A 16,690-nucleotide genomic window follows, 5' to 3' on the forward strand; every position below is an offset into this window, starting at 1 on the left:
GCCCCAAAGGTAGGGGCCAAGGTGCATAAGATCACATTATATGCAGATGATGTTCTCATTTTTCTTTTGAATCTGGCTGCTTTGGTGCCCTGTTTGATACAGTGTATTTATTCATGTGGCTTTTTCTCAGGTTACAAGATCAATTTTTCAAAATTGGAGGCTATGCCTATGTGGGGTCTTAGGGGAATACCGGATGTTGAAGGTGGGTCCCCCTTTAAGTGGGCACAGGGAGGCTCTCTTGATGTGGGCCTCTCTGTTACCCCTAGTTTTGACCAGTCATTCAAGGTGAATTTTGTTTGTTTGTTTGACAAGATTAAACAAGACCTTCAAAGATGGGGGACCCCTCCAATATAATGCTAAGTCGAGTTGCTCTTATTAAAATGAATGTTCTTCCTCGCTCATTATATCCTCTGCGGATGCTTCCCTGGCTTTTTCCTAGACAAATATTTCAGAAATTAAATGGTTGGTTTAGATCTTTTATTTGGCGTAAAAAGCGCCCTCTATCATGCTTATGAAATTGCATGTGCCCCAGGGGTTGGGAGGAGTGGATCTCCCGGATGTCAGAAGATATCAACCAAGCTCCCTATTATCCTTTGTGAGTGATTAGGCCTGTGAGGACTCGGCATCAACATGGTTGGACATTGAGGCCTCCCAGGCAAAGTGTCCTCTTCTTCACCTGTTGTTTCTGGACAAAATGAAGATAGTTGTGGATCATTGCTGCAATCCAATAGTTATTATCACTGTGGAGTGTTAAAGTGTGGAGGGCAATGAGACAGATGAAGGGTAATATGTCTAAAACATCTTTCCCTACTCCCACAGGTAGTATGCCAGATTTCCAGCCAGGGATAGTGGATTTTGGGTTTAAGTCCTGGGCAGATAGGGGAGTCTCTTGTTTGTGTGACCTGTTTGAAGGTGAAACGTTAATGTCATTTGATCAAATAACTCGTAAGTATGGATTATCGAGCAGGGACCCCTTCTGCTTTTTATCAAATCAGAGATTCTATCCGAAAAGAGACAATGCTTCTGACTGAGTGCTACAGATCTGATATGGACAAGAGGGTGCTTCAGGCTAAAAGCACACTTTCAGTGAGTACTCGCTATCATTTGTTGGGGGGAGGTTCCTCAGGTGACATTGAGCGATTAGGGGAGGTCTGGGAGAGAGAGTTAGGGGTGAAGATCACTCCAAAAACTTGGGAGGACATTTGTGAGAGTGCGAGGAAGATTTCAATATGTAATAGGACCCATGCTATGCAGCTAAAGATTCTTCAGAGGACTCATCTAGCCCTAGATTGTCTTGCAAAATTTAAGCAGAGTGCATCTTCAATGTGCCCCAAATGTAAAATAAATACAGGTCCCCTCACTCATTGGTCCTGCTACAGGCTGCGTACATACTGGAACATTGCGGCAGGAGTAATAGAGAGGGTTTGATTAGATTACTTACAGTGTGGAAACAGGCCCTTCGGCCCAACAAGCCCACACCGCCCCGCCGAAGCGCAACCCACCCATACCCCTACATTTACCCCTTACACTACGGGCAATTTAGCGTGGCCAATTCACCTGACCTGCACATCTTTAGATTGTGGGAGGAAACCGGAGCAAACCCACACAGACACGGGGAGAACGTGCAAACTCCACACAGTCAGTCGCCTGAGGTGGGAATTGAACCCAGATCTCTGGCGGTGTGAGGCAGCAGTGCTAACCACTGTGCCACAGTGCCACCCTAAGTCAAAGTGGACCCGATTTCTCTTCTGGATTTGCCGAATTTATCTCCCTTACATGTACATGGGAGAAAGCGTTCTAGCATCCTCACTTTTTGTGCGAGGAAGAACATTCCGATGTGCTGGGTGTCAGAGAACCCCACCGGGTCTGTCAGGGAGGCAAAAGTTAATTACGGAACACATTCCTTTAGACTTTCTTACAAACATGGTGCACCAGAAAACGGACAGTGTTTAGAAGACATGGCAGCCCTTTTTGAATCATTTGGAAGCAGATCTGTCTGCCATTTTAATTAGGGTTTTTGTCTTGCCATGGTTTGGTTGAATAAGCCTAATGTCCTGAGAGAAGAATTTTGAGCAAACGTGGGTTTAATAATTGATGCTCTCAAAGGTTGAGAGCTGAGGTCTTGTTACGCTGAGCATAAATATTTACTTATTGATGTGTAATGCATGTAGTTGTGAGTTCTTTTGTACAGTAGTGGATTTATTGTCATAATCTTATATTCTCATGATTAGATTAGATTCCCAACAGTATGGAAACAGGCCTTTGGGCCCAACAAGTCCACACCAATCCTCCAAACAGTAACCCACCCAGACTCATTCCTGGCATTTAGTCCTGACTAATGCACCTAACCCTATGGACAATTTAGCTTGGCCAAATCACCCGACCTGCACATCTTTGGAATGTGGGAGGAAACCCATGTAGACACGTGGAGAATGTGCAAACTCCGCACAGACAGTTACCTGAGGTGGGAATCAAGCCTGGATCCCTAGCACTGTGAGGCAGCGGTGCTAACCACTGAGCCACCATGCCACCCCTAAAGGCATTAATGAACCAGGTAGGTTTTTCTGACAAGTGACAATGACCTCCTGGTTATCAATAGATTCATAATTCCAAATACTTATTGAATTCAAATTTCACCATCTACTGTGGCAGGATTTATAACTATAATTTTTTAAAAATTTTGTGTTATTAAATGTGGGAGCAGGCTCAAGGGACTGATTGGCCTGTTCCTAATTTGTGCATTCTCGTGTTGAGACCCACATTGAGACTATTTGTAATTGGCTAGGGGACAGGATTGAACCTGAAAACACTGTGGGCTGCACAACTCTCTACTATGTGGCAATTGTGATAGTTATACGAATGGACAAACAAGGAAAAGAATCCATTGACCCTCAGAACCTGCTCCACCATTCAATAAGGTCATACCTGATCTGATTTCAACTTCAGTCCTCAGTCCTACACATCCCTGATAATCTTTCATCCTGTTAGTAATGAAGAATCTGTCTACTTCCACCTTAAAAATATTTAAAGATTCTGCAAATTGAGGAAAGAAATTCCAAAATATCTCAACCATCTGAGAGAAAAAAAAGTTTCCTCATCTCGGTTTTAAATGGACACCCTGTTATTTTTAAACTCTGACCCCTAGTTCGAGACTCTCTCACAGGAGGAAACATCCTTTCAACATCCACCTGGTCAAGCCCCTCAGGATTTTATGTGTTTCAAGTAAATCACCTCTGACTGTTCTGAACTCCAGAAGCCTAGCCTTTCCTCATAAGGCAATCTGCTCATTCTAGGTATTAGACTAATGAATATTCTCAGAGCTGCTTGAAATACATTGACATCCTTTTTGAAATATGGTGACCAGTACTGTGCACAAAATTTCAGATGTGCTCTCACCAGTGAGAAGCATAACCTCCCTACTCTTGTATTCAATTCCCCTCACAATAAACCATAACATTCTATTAGCTTTCCTGATTACTTGTTGTACCTGCATACTAACCATCCATGATTAAGTCACTAGGATATCCTATTTGTCTGTATTTCAGAGCTCTACAAGCCCTCACTATTTAGATAATATAAGTCATTTTTAATATTTCTATCAAAAAATGGTCAACTTTATCCTTTCCCACATTGTGCCTCATTGGCTGGACTTACTCCCACTCACATAATTAATTCACTCATCAATCCGCCAGGCCGACTTTGCATTCTTCAACAACTAACGTTTGAACTTCACAAGAGACTCGAAATGGCAAGGGCCACTTACACATCACGCAATCCTTTCAATTTGGGTAAAAGTGCTCCTCATCAGCGCCTTGCATTTCTTCAGTGGTTCTGGCTGGCTGTGCGACATCATCAGTATATCAATACACGACCTCCAGCCTCTGATGGAATGAAACCTGGACAGATCTCATTGAGTGCTCATGTGGCCCTTGAAGACCCAAGCACAAGGCCCTCTTGTATCTCAGAGCACCCCCTTTTTAAAAAGTACAGCTGACAGCTTAAGTATCAAATCAGTTGTTTTTGAATGACACTCATATTTGCCTTCACCATCAGGTGAGGCTGTGAAAACACCAGGTGTAGTTATAGTTTAAATCTAAGCAGCTGATGTCAGAGCATTCTATCACTATGGTAATGAAAGAGATGAGACATTCCACAAAGCGTCAAGGCTGAATGTTGTACAGGCAAAACCCGCAGCTCAGAACGTTTGGAAAACACCCGAAAGCCTGGATGCCTTAATCTCCCGCTTGCTAATAAAGACAAGAGAATTTCATGCCGTTTTTATTTCCACAGGCTTCATTGGACTTTTTCTCGGGTAAAAGTCGGTTGGATGCAGTTTAAAATTAAACAGGGTGGGACATTAGAAGGCTCATATGTACAGTGAGTGACAGGGCGATGATTGTGATGTCGATTAATACTTATTAGAATTATGATGTCACAAATCAACGTGTGCATGTGATCAATTTACCATAAGATACGGGAGCAGAAGTGGACCATTCAGCCCATCGAGTCTGCTCTGCCATTCAGTGTCCACCACTGCTTATAAGGCAGAAATCCTCATACCATTTAAGAAGTGTTTAGATGTAAACTTATCGTGCCAAGGTATATAAGACCATGTGCCAAATGCTGGAAAATGGAAATAGAATAATTAGGTGGTTGTTTTTGACAGGTGCCGATATGATGGGCAGAAGGGCCTTTTTCTGGTCTGCAGGCTTCGATGATTCTATAAATCAATGAGACTGTGGATAACTTGATAATCATAACTCTACTTTTCGCTGCCTTTTGTTTTATTTCCCCTGACATTTGATGTCCCAAAACTGGCAATTATGGAGCCAAGAATATATTGGATTTCAATTATTTCCAAATTTTCATCAGGTAATGATTGAAATCAACCAGGGTGCCATTTTTACTGGAAAGGGTGACCTCGATTGCTGCGGCTTTTGCACATTGATGGATGGAGATCTCTCCTACATGGCTTCCCACATCAAGTCCAATTGTCTCAGGCACTGTTCACGCCTCTCAATGTCTTAGACACACACACAGAAGTTACAAAGAACCAGCCTTGACATAACTTATACTCCACAAGGTGGACTCTAGTTATTTTTACTGTGTCTCAGACCAACAAGGGGGCTAGGCAAGGGAACATTTATCGCCCTTGGCAGCTCGCCAAGCACTTTCACGTGGTCATTGACCACAAACTGATCTGACCATCTCTCTACTGAGTTATAGCCTGAATTACGAAGGCTGCCTGGACGATATTCAAGAGACCTTTTGCAAATTTTTCTCGCTTGTTCAGGGTCAGTGCAGTAATCTGGGGAGTGGCAAGATCTGCTGAATAAGTCATCCCTGACCTGAATTGGACACGTGACACTGGAGCAAAAGAGGTATCTGATTCCAGGCACCCACACTGCTCTGGAGAAACCGTTAACCCACGACATTCCACAACATGACCCACGGAGGGCAGCATTTTTAGAAAAATGTCCAACTTTCAGACAATTGCAGTTTCTGGATTTTTTTTTCAATAATAGAATATGAATATCACTATCTATGGCAGCGTTTATTGACCATACTTAATTGCTGTCCAGTTGGTGGTACCCTTCTTAAACAGTCGCAGTCCTTGAGGTGTAGAGATATCCACAATGCTGTCTGGAAGGGTATTCCAGGATTTTGACCTCAAGGCACTGAAAGAGCAGGGATAAAGTAACATTCAATACAGAAACAACAAGCAAATAACATTGGCACCACACATATGCCAGACTATGACTGTCACCAGTAAGAACTGAACTAACCATCACCCATGACATTCAATGGTGTTACCATGACTGGATCCTCCACTATCAACTTCCTGGAGGTTTGCATTGACCAGAAACTTAATTGGACTCACTACATAAAAACAGTGGCTACAAGAATAGTTGCGTAAGGAGGGTAAGTCACCTCCTGACTCCTCAAAGCCGATCCACCATCTACAAGGTACAAGTCAGGAGTGTGATGGAATACTCCCCATTTTCCTGGATAAGCACATTCCAACAACACTCAAGAAGGTTCATACCATCCAGGACAAAGCTTGATTGACACCACATCCACAAACATGCACTCCCTCCACCACCAACACTCAATAGTAGCAAAATGTACTATCTGCAAGATCCTTAGACAGCACCTTCCAAACCCACAACCACTTCCATCTAGAAGGACAAGGATAGCAAGTACATGGAAACACCAATACCTTCAATTTCCCCTCCAAGTCACTCACCATCTTGACATGAAAATATGTCATTTTTCCTTCACTGTCACTGGGTCAAAACCTGGAATTCCCTTCCTAAGGATAGTGAGAGTCAACCCACAGCACTTGGAGAGCAGTAGTTCAAGAAGGCAGCTCACCCCCACTTTCTCAAGGGCAACTAGGATTGGTAACCAATGGGGGCCCTGCCAGCGACACCCATATCCCACAAATGAGGAAAACAAAAATGTCCAGGTTCTGCTCATCTGTGACTTGATGGTACACCTGCAGATGATGGCGTTCCTATGTATCTTCTAACTGTGACGTTCTCGATGGTAAAGGTCATTGGCTTGGTAGGCACTATCATGGAGTCATAGAGATGTACAGCATGGAAACAGACCCGTCGGTCCAACCCGTCCATGCCGACCAGATATTCCAACCCAATCTAGTCCCACCTGCCAGCACCCGGCCCATATCCCTCCAAACCCTTCCTATTCATATACCCATCCAAATGCCTCTTAAATGTTACAATTGTACCAGCCTCCACCACTTCCTCTGGCAGCTCATTCCATACACGTACCACCCTCTGAGTGAAAAAGTTGCCCCTTAGGTCTCTTTTATATCTTTCCCCTCTCACCCTAAACCTATGCCCTCTAGTTCTGGGCTCCTCGACCCCAGGGAAAAGACATTGTCTATTTATGATTTGGATATGCTGGTGTTGGATTGGGGTGTACAAAATTAAAAATCACACAACACCAGGTTATAGTCCAACAGGTTTAATTGGAAGCACAGTAGCTTTCGGAGCGACGCTCCTTCATCAGGTGATTGTGGAAGGCTCGATCGTAACACAGAATTTAAAACAAAAATTTGCAGTGTGATGTAACTGAAATTATACATTGAAAAATTGATTGTCTGGCAGCAGACACAGAGGAGTTCCTCAGACGAATGAGACTCCAGGAATTCTTTCAAGGTGACAGCAGTGATCCCAATGAGCCCACTCATGAACTGGAATAGTCATCACAGGGATCTGTAGAGGAGCAACCAAAGAAGGTGTCAACTTGGATCCCTCCGGAGGGCCGCTGCCCTGGGCTTGACATGTATGCTCAAACCATCAGGAAATATATAAATGCCAGATTCATCAGCCATACCCACAAGGTAGAGCAAAACATCACCTGTTCACAACACAATGCCTACCAGGCTCTCAAAACCAATCATAACATTGTCATCAAACCAGCAGATAAAGGAAGAGCCATTGTCATTCAGAATAGAACAGATTACTGCAAGGAAGTGTACCGACAACTGTACAACCAGGAACACTACAGGCAACTACCAGCTGATCTGACCAAAGAACACACCCGAGAATTAAACACACTGATCAGAACTTTGGATCCAGTCCTTCAGAGTTCCCTACGCGCCCTCATCCCACGCACTTCTCGTGTAGGTGACTTCTACTGCCTTCCAAAGGTACACAAAGCCAACACACCGGGACGTCCCATCGTCTCGGCCAATGGGACCCTATGTGAGAATCTCTCTGGCTATGTGGAAGGCATCTTGAAACCTATTGTACAGGGGATCTTCAGCTTCTGTCGCGACACTACGGATTTCTTACAGAAACTCAGCACCCACCGACCAGTTGAACCGGGAACATTCCTCATCACAATGGACATTTACGCACTCTACACCAGCATCCCCCACAAGGATGGCATCGCGGCAACAGCCCCAGTACTCAACACCAACAACTGCCAGTCTCCAAACACCATCCTAAAACTCATCCGCTTTATCCTCGATCATAACTTCTTCACCTTTGACAACCAATTCTTCATCCAGATACACGGAACAGCCGTGGGGACCAAATTTGCACCCCAATATGCCAACATTTTTATGCACAGGTTCGAACAAGATTTCTTCTCTATGCAGGATCTCCAACCAACATTGTACACCAGGTACACTGATGACATTTTCTTCCTCTGGACCCAAGGCGAGGAGTCACTGATAAAACTACACAGTGACATCAACAAGTTTCATCCTATCATCAAACTCACCATGGACTACTCTCCACTGTCTGTCTCATTCTTGAACACATGCATCTCCATCAAGGATGGACACCTCAGCACCACACTCTACCGCAAACCCACAGACAACCTCACAATACTACACTTCTCCAGCTTCCACCGAAAACATATTAAAACAGCCATTCCCTATTCCCTACACATACATTGGATCTGCTCAGATGAGGAGGAACGTGACGGACACCTGGAAGTACTCAAGGATACCCTCACAAGAACGGGGTACGATGCTCCACTCATCGACCGCCAGTTCCGATGTGCTACAGCAAGGAACCGTAATGACCTCCTCAGGACACAGACACGGGCTGCAACTACAGGGTACCCTTCGTTGTTCAGTACTTCCCAGGGGCTGAAAAATTACACCATGTTCTTCGTGACCTGCAACATATTATCAATGAGGATGAGCACCTCACCAAGACTTTCCCCACACCTCCACGACTTGCCTTTAAACAACTGCCAAACCTCAAACAGATCATTGTTCGTAGCAAACTGCCCGGCTCTCAGGACAACTCCATACAACCCTGTCACGGTGGACGCTGCAAAACGTGTCAGATTGTGGACATAGATACCACTATTACGTGTGGGAACACCTCCCACCTTGTACATGGCAGGTACTCATGTGACTCAGCCAACGTTGTCTATCTTATACGTTGCAGGCAAGGATGCCCGGAGGCATGGTACATTGGGGAAACTGACCAAAGGCTACAACAATGGATGAATGGGCACTGCACAACAATCAACAGACAGGAGGGTTCCCTCTCAGTTGGGGAAAACTTCAGTGGTCCAGGACATTCAGCCTTGGACCTTCGGGTGACCATCCTCCAAGGTGGACTTCGGGACAGGCAGCAGAGAAAAGTGGCCGAGCAGAGGCTGATAGTTAAGTTCGGTACTCATAAGGAGGGCATCAACTGGGACCTTGGGTTCATGTCACATTACAGGTGATCACCATTGCACTACACACACACAGATATTCCTACACACACACACACTCTCACATACACACAGACACAGGGACACACAGACGCGCACACAGATACCCACACATACCCTTATAGACACACAGACTGCCACACTCACACATGCACCCCCTCACAGACTTAAGACACTCACTACACACACACACACACACACACAACCCCCACCCGAGACAGACACACACAGACAGACAAAGACCCATATGCACCCATATATTTTGTGGGGTGAATTTGTACTTGCAGAGTTACATTGCACTTTGCTCAAAAGCTGCATACATTCATGTAGAACTCTGAGCTCAAAAACTGCATGAATTTATGTAAAACTCTGTTATCTCACTTTTTAGATTAGAATCAATCTAAACATCAATGCATAGACAGAGAACACAGGGGGCCAACACCTTCAACATATTGTCCAGCTATCACCATTGTTAACAGCTAACCCGAGAATGCAACTTTTAAAAGAAGGTTTTGTGATTTACACATGAAAGAAGTGAAACTATCACTGTATTCTAACAGATGAAAGGCTTAACAGACAATCAATTTTTCAATGTATAATTTCAGTTACATCACACTGCAAATTTTTGCTATAAATTCTGTGTTGCGATCGAGCCCTCCACTATCACCTGACGAAGGAGCGTCGCTCCGAAAGCTAGTGTGCTTCCAATTAAACCTGTTGGACTATAACTTGGTGTTGTATGATTTTTAACTTTGTACATCCCAGTCCAACACCGGCATCTCCAAATCATGACTACTTGTCTATTTATCCTATCCATACCCCTCATAATTTTGTAAACCTCTATAAGGTCACCCCTCAGCCTTCGATGCTCCAGGGAAAACAGCCCCAGCCTGTTCAGCCTCTCCCTGTAGCTCAGATTCTCCAACCCTGGCAACATCCTTGTAAATCTTTTCTGAACCCTTTCAAGTTTCACAACATCTTTCCGATAGGAAGGAGACCAGAATTGCACGCAATATTCCAACAATGTCCTGTACAGCCACAACATGACCTCCCAACTCCTGTACTCAGTATTCTGACCAATAAAGGAAAGCATACCAAACGCCTTCTTCACTATCCTATCTACCTGCGACTCCAGTTTCAAGGCACTATGAACCTGCACTCCAAGGTCTCTTTGTTCAGCAACACTCCCCATGACCTTACCATTAAGTCTATTAGTCTTGCTAAGATTTGCTTTCCCAGAATGCAGCACCTCGCATTTATCTGAATTAAACTCCATCTGCCACTTCTCAGCCCATTGGCCCAAATGGTCAAGATCCTGTTGTAATCTGAGGTAACCCTCTTCACCATCCACTACACCTCCAATTTTGGTGTCATCTGCAAACTTACTAACTGTACCTCTTATGCTCGCATCCAAATCATTTATGTAAATGACAAAAAGTAGTGGACCCAACACAGATCCTTGTGGCACTCCACTGGTCACAGGCCTCCAGTCTGAAAAACAACCATCCACTACCACCCTCTGTCTTCTACCTTTGACCCAGTTCTGTATTCAAATGTCTAGTTCTCCCCGTATTCCTTGAGATCTAACCTTACTAATCAGTTTCCCATGGGGAACCTTGTCGAACACCTTACTGAAGTCTAAATAGATCACACCTACTGCTCTGTCCTCATCAATGTTCTTTGTTACTTCTTCAAAAAACTCAATCAAGTTTGTGAGACATGATTTCCCACGCACAAAGCCATGTTGACTATCCCTTATCAGTCCTTGCCTTTCCAAATACATGTACATCCTATCCCTCAGGATTTCCTCCAACAACTGGCCCACCACTGAGGTCAGGCTCACCGGTCTATAGTTCCCTGGCTTGTCTTTACCGCCCTTCTTAAACAGTGGCACCACGTTAGCAAACCTCCAATCTTCCAGCACCTCACCTGTGACTATCAATGATACAAATATCTCAGCAAGAAGCCCAGCAATCACTTCTCTAGCTTCCCACAGAGTTCTCGGGTACACCTGATCAGGGCCTGGGGATTTATCCACTTTTAACCGTTTCAAGACATCCAGCACTTCCTCCTCTGTAATCTGGACTTTTTGCAAGATGTCACCATCTATTTCCCTACAGTCTATATCTTCCATATCCTTTTCCATAGTAAATACTGATGCAAAATATTCATTTAGTATCTCCCCCATTTTCTGTGGCTCCACACAAAGGCCGCCTTGCTGATCTTTGAGGGGCCCTATTCTCTCCCTAGCTACCCTTTTGTCCTTAATATATTTGTAAAAACCCTTTGGATTCTCCTTAATTCTATGTGTCAAAGCTATCTCATGTCCTCTTTTTGCCCTCCTGATTTCCCTCTTAAGTATACTCCTACTTTCTTTGTACTCTTCTGAGGATTCACTCGATCTATCCTGTCTATACCTGACATATGCTTCCTCCTTTTTCTTAACCAAACCCTCAATTTCTTTAGTCATCCAGCATTCCCTATACCTACCAGCCTTCCCTTTCACCCTGACAGGAATATACTTTCTCTGGATTCTTGTTATCTCATTTCTGAAGGCTTCCCATTTTCCAGCCGTCCCTTTACCTGCAAACATCTGCCTCCAATCAGCTTTCGAAAGTTCTTGCCTAATACCGTCAAAATTGGCCTTTCTCCAATTTAGAACTTCAACTTTTAGATCTGGTCTATCCTTTTCCATGAATATTTTAAAATGACTGGAATTATGGTCGCTGGCCCCAAAGTGCTTCCCCACTGACACCTCAGGGCACTGCCTTATTTCCCAAGAGTAGGTAAAATTTTGCACCTTCTCTAGTAGGTACATCCACATACTGAATCAGAAAATTGTCTTGTACACACTCAAGAAATTCCTCTTCATCTAAACCTTTAACACTATGGCAGTCCCAGTCGATGTTTGAAAAGTTAAAATTCACTACCATAACTACGCTATTTTTCCATCACTATTTTAAAATGACTGGAATTATGGTCGCTGGCCCCAAACTGCTTCCCCACTGACACCTCAGTCACCTGCCCTGCCTTATTTCCCAAGGGTAGGTAAAACTTTGCACCTTCTCTGGTAGGTACATCCACATACTGAATCAGAAAATTGTCTTGTACACACTCAAGAAATTCCTCTTCATCTAAACCTTTAACACTATGGCAGTCCCAGTCAATGTTTGGAAAGTTAAACTCCCCTACCATAACTACGCTATTATTCTTACAGATAGCTGAGATCTCCTTTGTTTCTCAATTTCCCTCTGACTATTGAGGGGTCTATAATACAATCCCAATAAGGTGATCATCCCTTTCTTATTTCTCAGTTCCACCCAAATAACTTCCCTGGATGTATTTCCGGGAATATCCTCCCCCAGCACAGCTGTAATGCTATCCCTTATCAAAAATGCCACTTCCCCTCCTCTGTTGCCTCCCTTTCTATCCTTCCTGTAGCATTTGTATCCTGGAACATTGAGCTGCCAGTCCTGCCCATCCCTGAGCCATGTTTCTGTAATTGCTATGATATCCCAGTCCCATGTTCCTAACCATGCCCTGAGTTCATCTGCCTTCCCTGTTAGGCTCCTTGCATTGAAATAAATGCAGTTTAATTTATTAGTCCTACCTTGTCCCTACCTGCCCTGACTGTTTGACTCACTTCTGTTCTCAGCTGTACCTGTCTCAGATCGATCTCTTTCCTCACTATCTCCCTGGGTCCCACCCCCACCTTACTAGTTTAAATCCTCCCAAGCACTTCTAGCAAATTTCCCTGCCAGTATATTAGTCCCCTTCCAATTTAGGTGCAACCCGTCCTTCTTGTACAGGTCACTTCTACCCCAAAAGAGATTCCAATGATCCAAAAATGTGAATCCTTCTCCCATACACCAGCTCCTCAGCCATGCATTCATCTGCTCTATCCTCCTATTCCTGCCCTCACTAGCTCGTAGCACTGGGAGTAATCCAGATATTACTACCCTTGGGGACGTCCTTTTTAAATTTCTGCCTAACTCTCTGTAATCTCCCTTCAGAGTCTAGGAGCCTCACTCACTCACAACTTGTAGTTGGTATATACTGGTGTATTGTTGGTAAAGAGAATGAATGTAAATGTGGTACCATCAAACAGACTGCCTTGTCCTAAATGGTGCTGAATGTCTTAAGTATTGTTCGAGCTGCACTCATCCAGGGCAATGGGGAGTATTCTATCCCACTCCTCACTCTTACCTTGTAGATGGTGGACAGGCTCTGGGGAGTCAGGAGATGAATTACTTACCGCAGAATTTCTACCCTTTAACCTATATTCAAGGTAAAGAACCTGAAACTCATAATTAAACTGGCTTAGTGTCATAGAGTTGTACAGTTTAGAAACAGACCCTTTGGTCTGACTCGACCAGATTTCCTGAACTAATCTAGTCCCATTTGCCAGCAACTGGCCCATGTCCCTCTAAACCTTTCTTATTCATATACCCATCCAGATGCCTTTTAAATGTCGTCATTGTACCAGCCTCCACGATCTCCTCTGGAAGCTCATTCCATACACACATCACTTTCTGCACGAAAACGTTGCTTCTTTGGTCTTTTTAAAATCTTTCCCCTCTCACCTTGAAACATATTCTTCTTTGGAAAACTTTTTCATTCTGTAAATGAACACTATTTAAAGAAAATAATATTAATCTATTCCTTAGCTCTAAAGTTGAACATTAAACAACAACCATTTACAACTCCAAGCCCCCCTTTCTCCTAACTACTTAATATCTGCCTCAACTCTATAACAATATACTGTTCCAATTAAAAAACACGTATCAAAATTACATCAACTTAATTTCAAAACCATACAGCAGCTCTTGTCTTCAGTGTCTGTCTTCTTCCAGCTGAAGATCTCCCTGGGCTGCCTTCCTTCTTTTACTGTGAAGATGTTTCATATGAAGAAGATACCTGTGATAGAGCATGTTTTTGTATGGCATTCTTTCTCAATGGCAGTTACTTCTCGATGGCAGTCACTCTGTCTGACTTTCAAAATGCCTGTTCTTTTATACCCCAAATATCGGATGTCTCATTGGTTCGATGTTGGCAAAAACAATAAATTCAAATTCAATTGAGTTTTGGTATCTTGGTGCATAATTTTAAACTGATTGGTTAAATTCAAGTTGTTGTCAAAACAGCAACCAATTCAGGTATCTATTTCACAGCCAAATGTTACATATTTTCAATTTTCTAGTACACTCTGAGAATGCTAATTGGTCAGATGACAGGTGCTGTAAGCTCTCAGTGCAAAACAGAATTCACTCCCTCTTCAAGGTACAGTACACACCTTCAACTTTATAACACTTTGCACCTGCCATGACCTTAAGATGTCCCAGAATATTACAGATAGCCTTTGAAGTACTATTTGAAGGTAGCCCCTAATTTGGGAGCCTGACAATCAATGTACATGCTGCAAGTTCCCACAGTGATGTGACAATAACATCTGTTTTACTCATCTTAGTTGAGAGATAAATATTCACCAGACTAGAATCCCACTTCTTCAGAATATTGGTTCTGTGGAAGGATTTCTCTGATTTCTCTGCACAGATGCTACCAGACTTGCTGAGCTTTTCCAGCAATTTCTGTTTTTGTTTCTTCAGAATATTGCTTGGAGTCATTCGCTTCATCTTGATTAGGCTTCCCTTCCATGATTCATTTGTCAAAAGGAATCTCCAGTGGTGTATCTGTGGCTCACTCAGGACTGAAGCCAAGAGATTTTGTTCTCAAATTTCTGGGCCACAAGTTGAACCCACAATATTCTGACTGAAGTGAGATCAGTAACCGTTCAGCTAAGGATATTGGTTCAGAGAAGGTTTACCAGGATGTTGTTGGGTATGGAATGTATGAGTTATAAAGAAAGGCTCTGACTTCTTTCAGTGGGTTGTAGAAGGTTGAGAGGTGACCTTAGAGGGGTTTATAAAATCATGAGGGATATAGACAGGGTCAATGGGAGTTGTCCTTTCTCTAGGATGGGGGATTTCAAGACTTGGGAGCATATTTTAAGGTGAGAGGAGAGAGTTTTAAAAAAAGACATGAGGGGAATTTATTTTATATACAGAGGGTTGTTCACATGTGGAATTGACTTCCCGAAGAAATGGTGGATTTGGGCGTAATTACAACATTCAAAAGACACTTACTTAATTACATGAATAGGAAATGTTTGGAGGGATATTGGCCAGGAGCAGGCAGGTAAGACTAGTTTAGTTTGGGATTATGTTCAGCATGGTTGGACTGAAGGGTCTGTTTCCGTGCTGTCTGACTCTATGACCCTATAAAACATTTTAAAATTATTTCTCCTCAGCTTCCATGGTGATGGGAAATGTTACCACAGGAACTAGCAATTTTCAAATCCTTATCCAAGTAGCCATTCTGTATGAGCGAGCTCAAGCGATGAGTCTCAATGAGCTGTGTGACCAAGTCACCCTTGTGGATAATGTTGATCATTTCTTCAGCCACAATATGTGCACAAGTACACTGGATATAATCAACTTCTATTAACCCTTACACAATGCAATTACACACTGATCCCAAGTTGCCCTGAGATAATTTACAAAACAAGATTATTTTAAGGAATCTTACAATAGAATTGAATTGAGATTAAATCTGTATGGAATGACCATTACAAAAGAAAACCCTCCAATCCCATTTTAAATAATAAATAATAGTTGTGATAACAAAGTGTACAATCCCCTGCCAATTATACCCAGAGTGAGTTAGAGCAATTGAAATGATCTGCTTTTGAAGTATTTTCAGCAGAGATCAACCAACACACAATCTTATCTCTTTGAGTACTGGTTCTTCGCTATCACAAGGTCAGTTGGGAAAGAATGATAAGGTGAAAAAAAAGCTAGCATTTGTAGAGCACTTAATCAATTTACTCACGAACATTTCAGGATTGCTTGACAAATAATTGATTGCTTTGAAGCACAGCAATGGTTTTGACATCTGCAATGCACAGGAAGATTCCACAAACAGACAGAGAGATGAATGGACAACTGCTCTGCAAATAATAACATGCTGCTAAACTAGAGAACAAAGCAACAAAGTGAAATCTCATCTTGTAGGGGATGAAGAGAATGTTTGATGGCCTCTTGTGTTAGACTATTGTACTCCAGCACAATACTGAGCACAGAGGTGCTGTCTTTCGGCTAAAACATTACACCCAGGCTCTTTCTGTTCTCGTAGTTGAGTATGAAACATTCCGTATACAAGTTCAAAGAAGATCACATGACTTCTGCCAGTACCATGGCCCAAATTTAATCATCCACCAATCTGGCCAGAATATCTACTGCTCTTTCTGAGACCTCGCTGTGTGAAAATCGGCTTCTGTTTCTTAAATTACCACAGCGGCTACAGTTCAGAAAGATTTATTTGACTGCACTGCACTTTGAGAGAGCCGAGATCATATAACCACATGTAAATTCAAGACTTTTCTCTTTAAATGTGTGTTTATCTGGAGCACTCGAGTTTCAGA

This window comes from Chiloscyllium punctatum, chromosome 9 (assembly GCF_047496795.1).
Source record: "Chiloscyllium punctatum isolate Juve2018m chromosome 9, sChiPun1.3, whole genome shotgun sequence".
In the NCBI taxonomy this organism is placed as follows: Eukaryota; Metazoa; Chordata; class Chondrichthyes; order Orectolobiformes; family Hemiscylliidae; genus Chiloscyllium; species Chiloscyllium punctatum.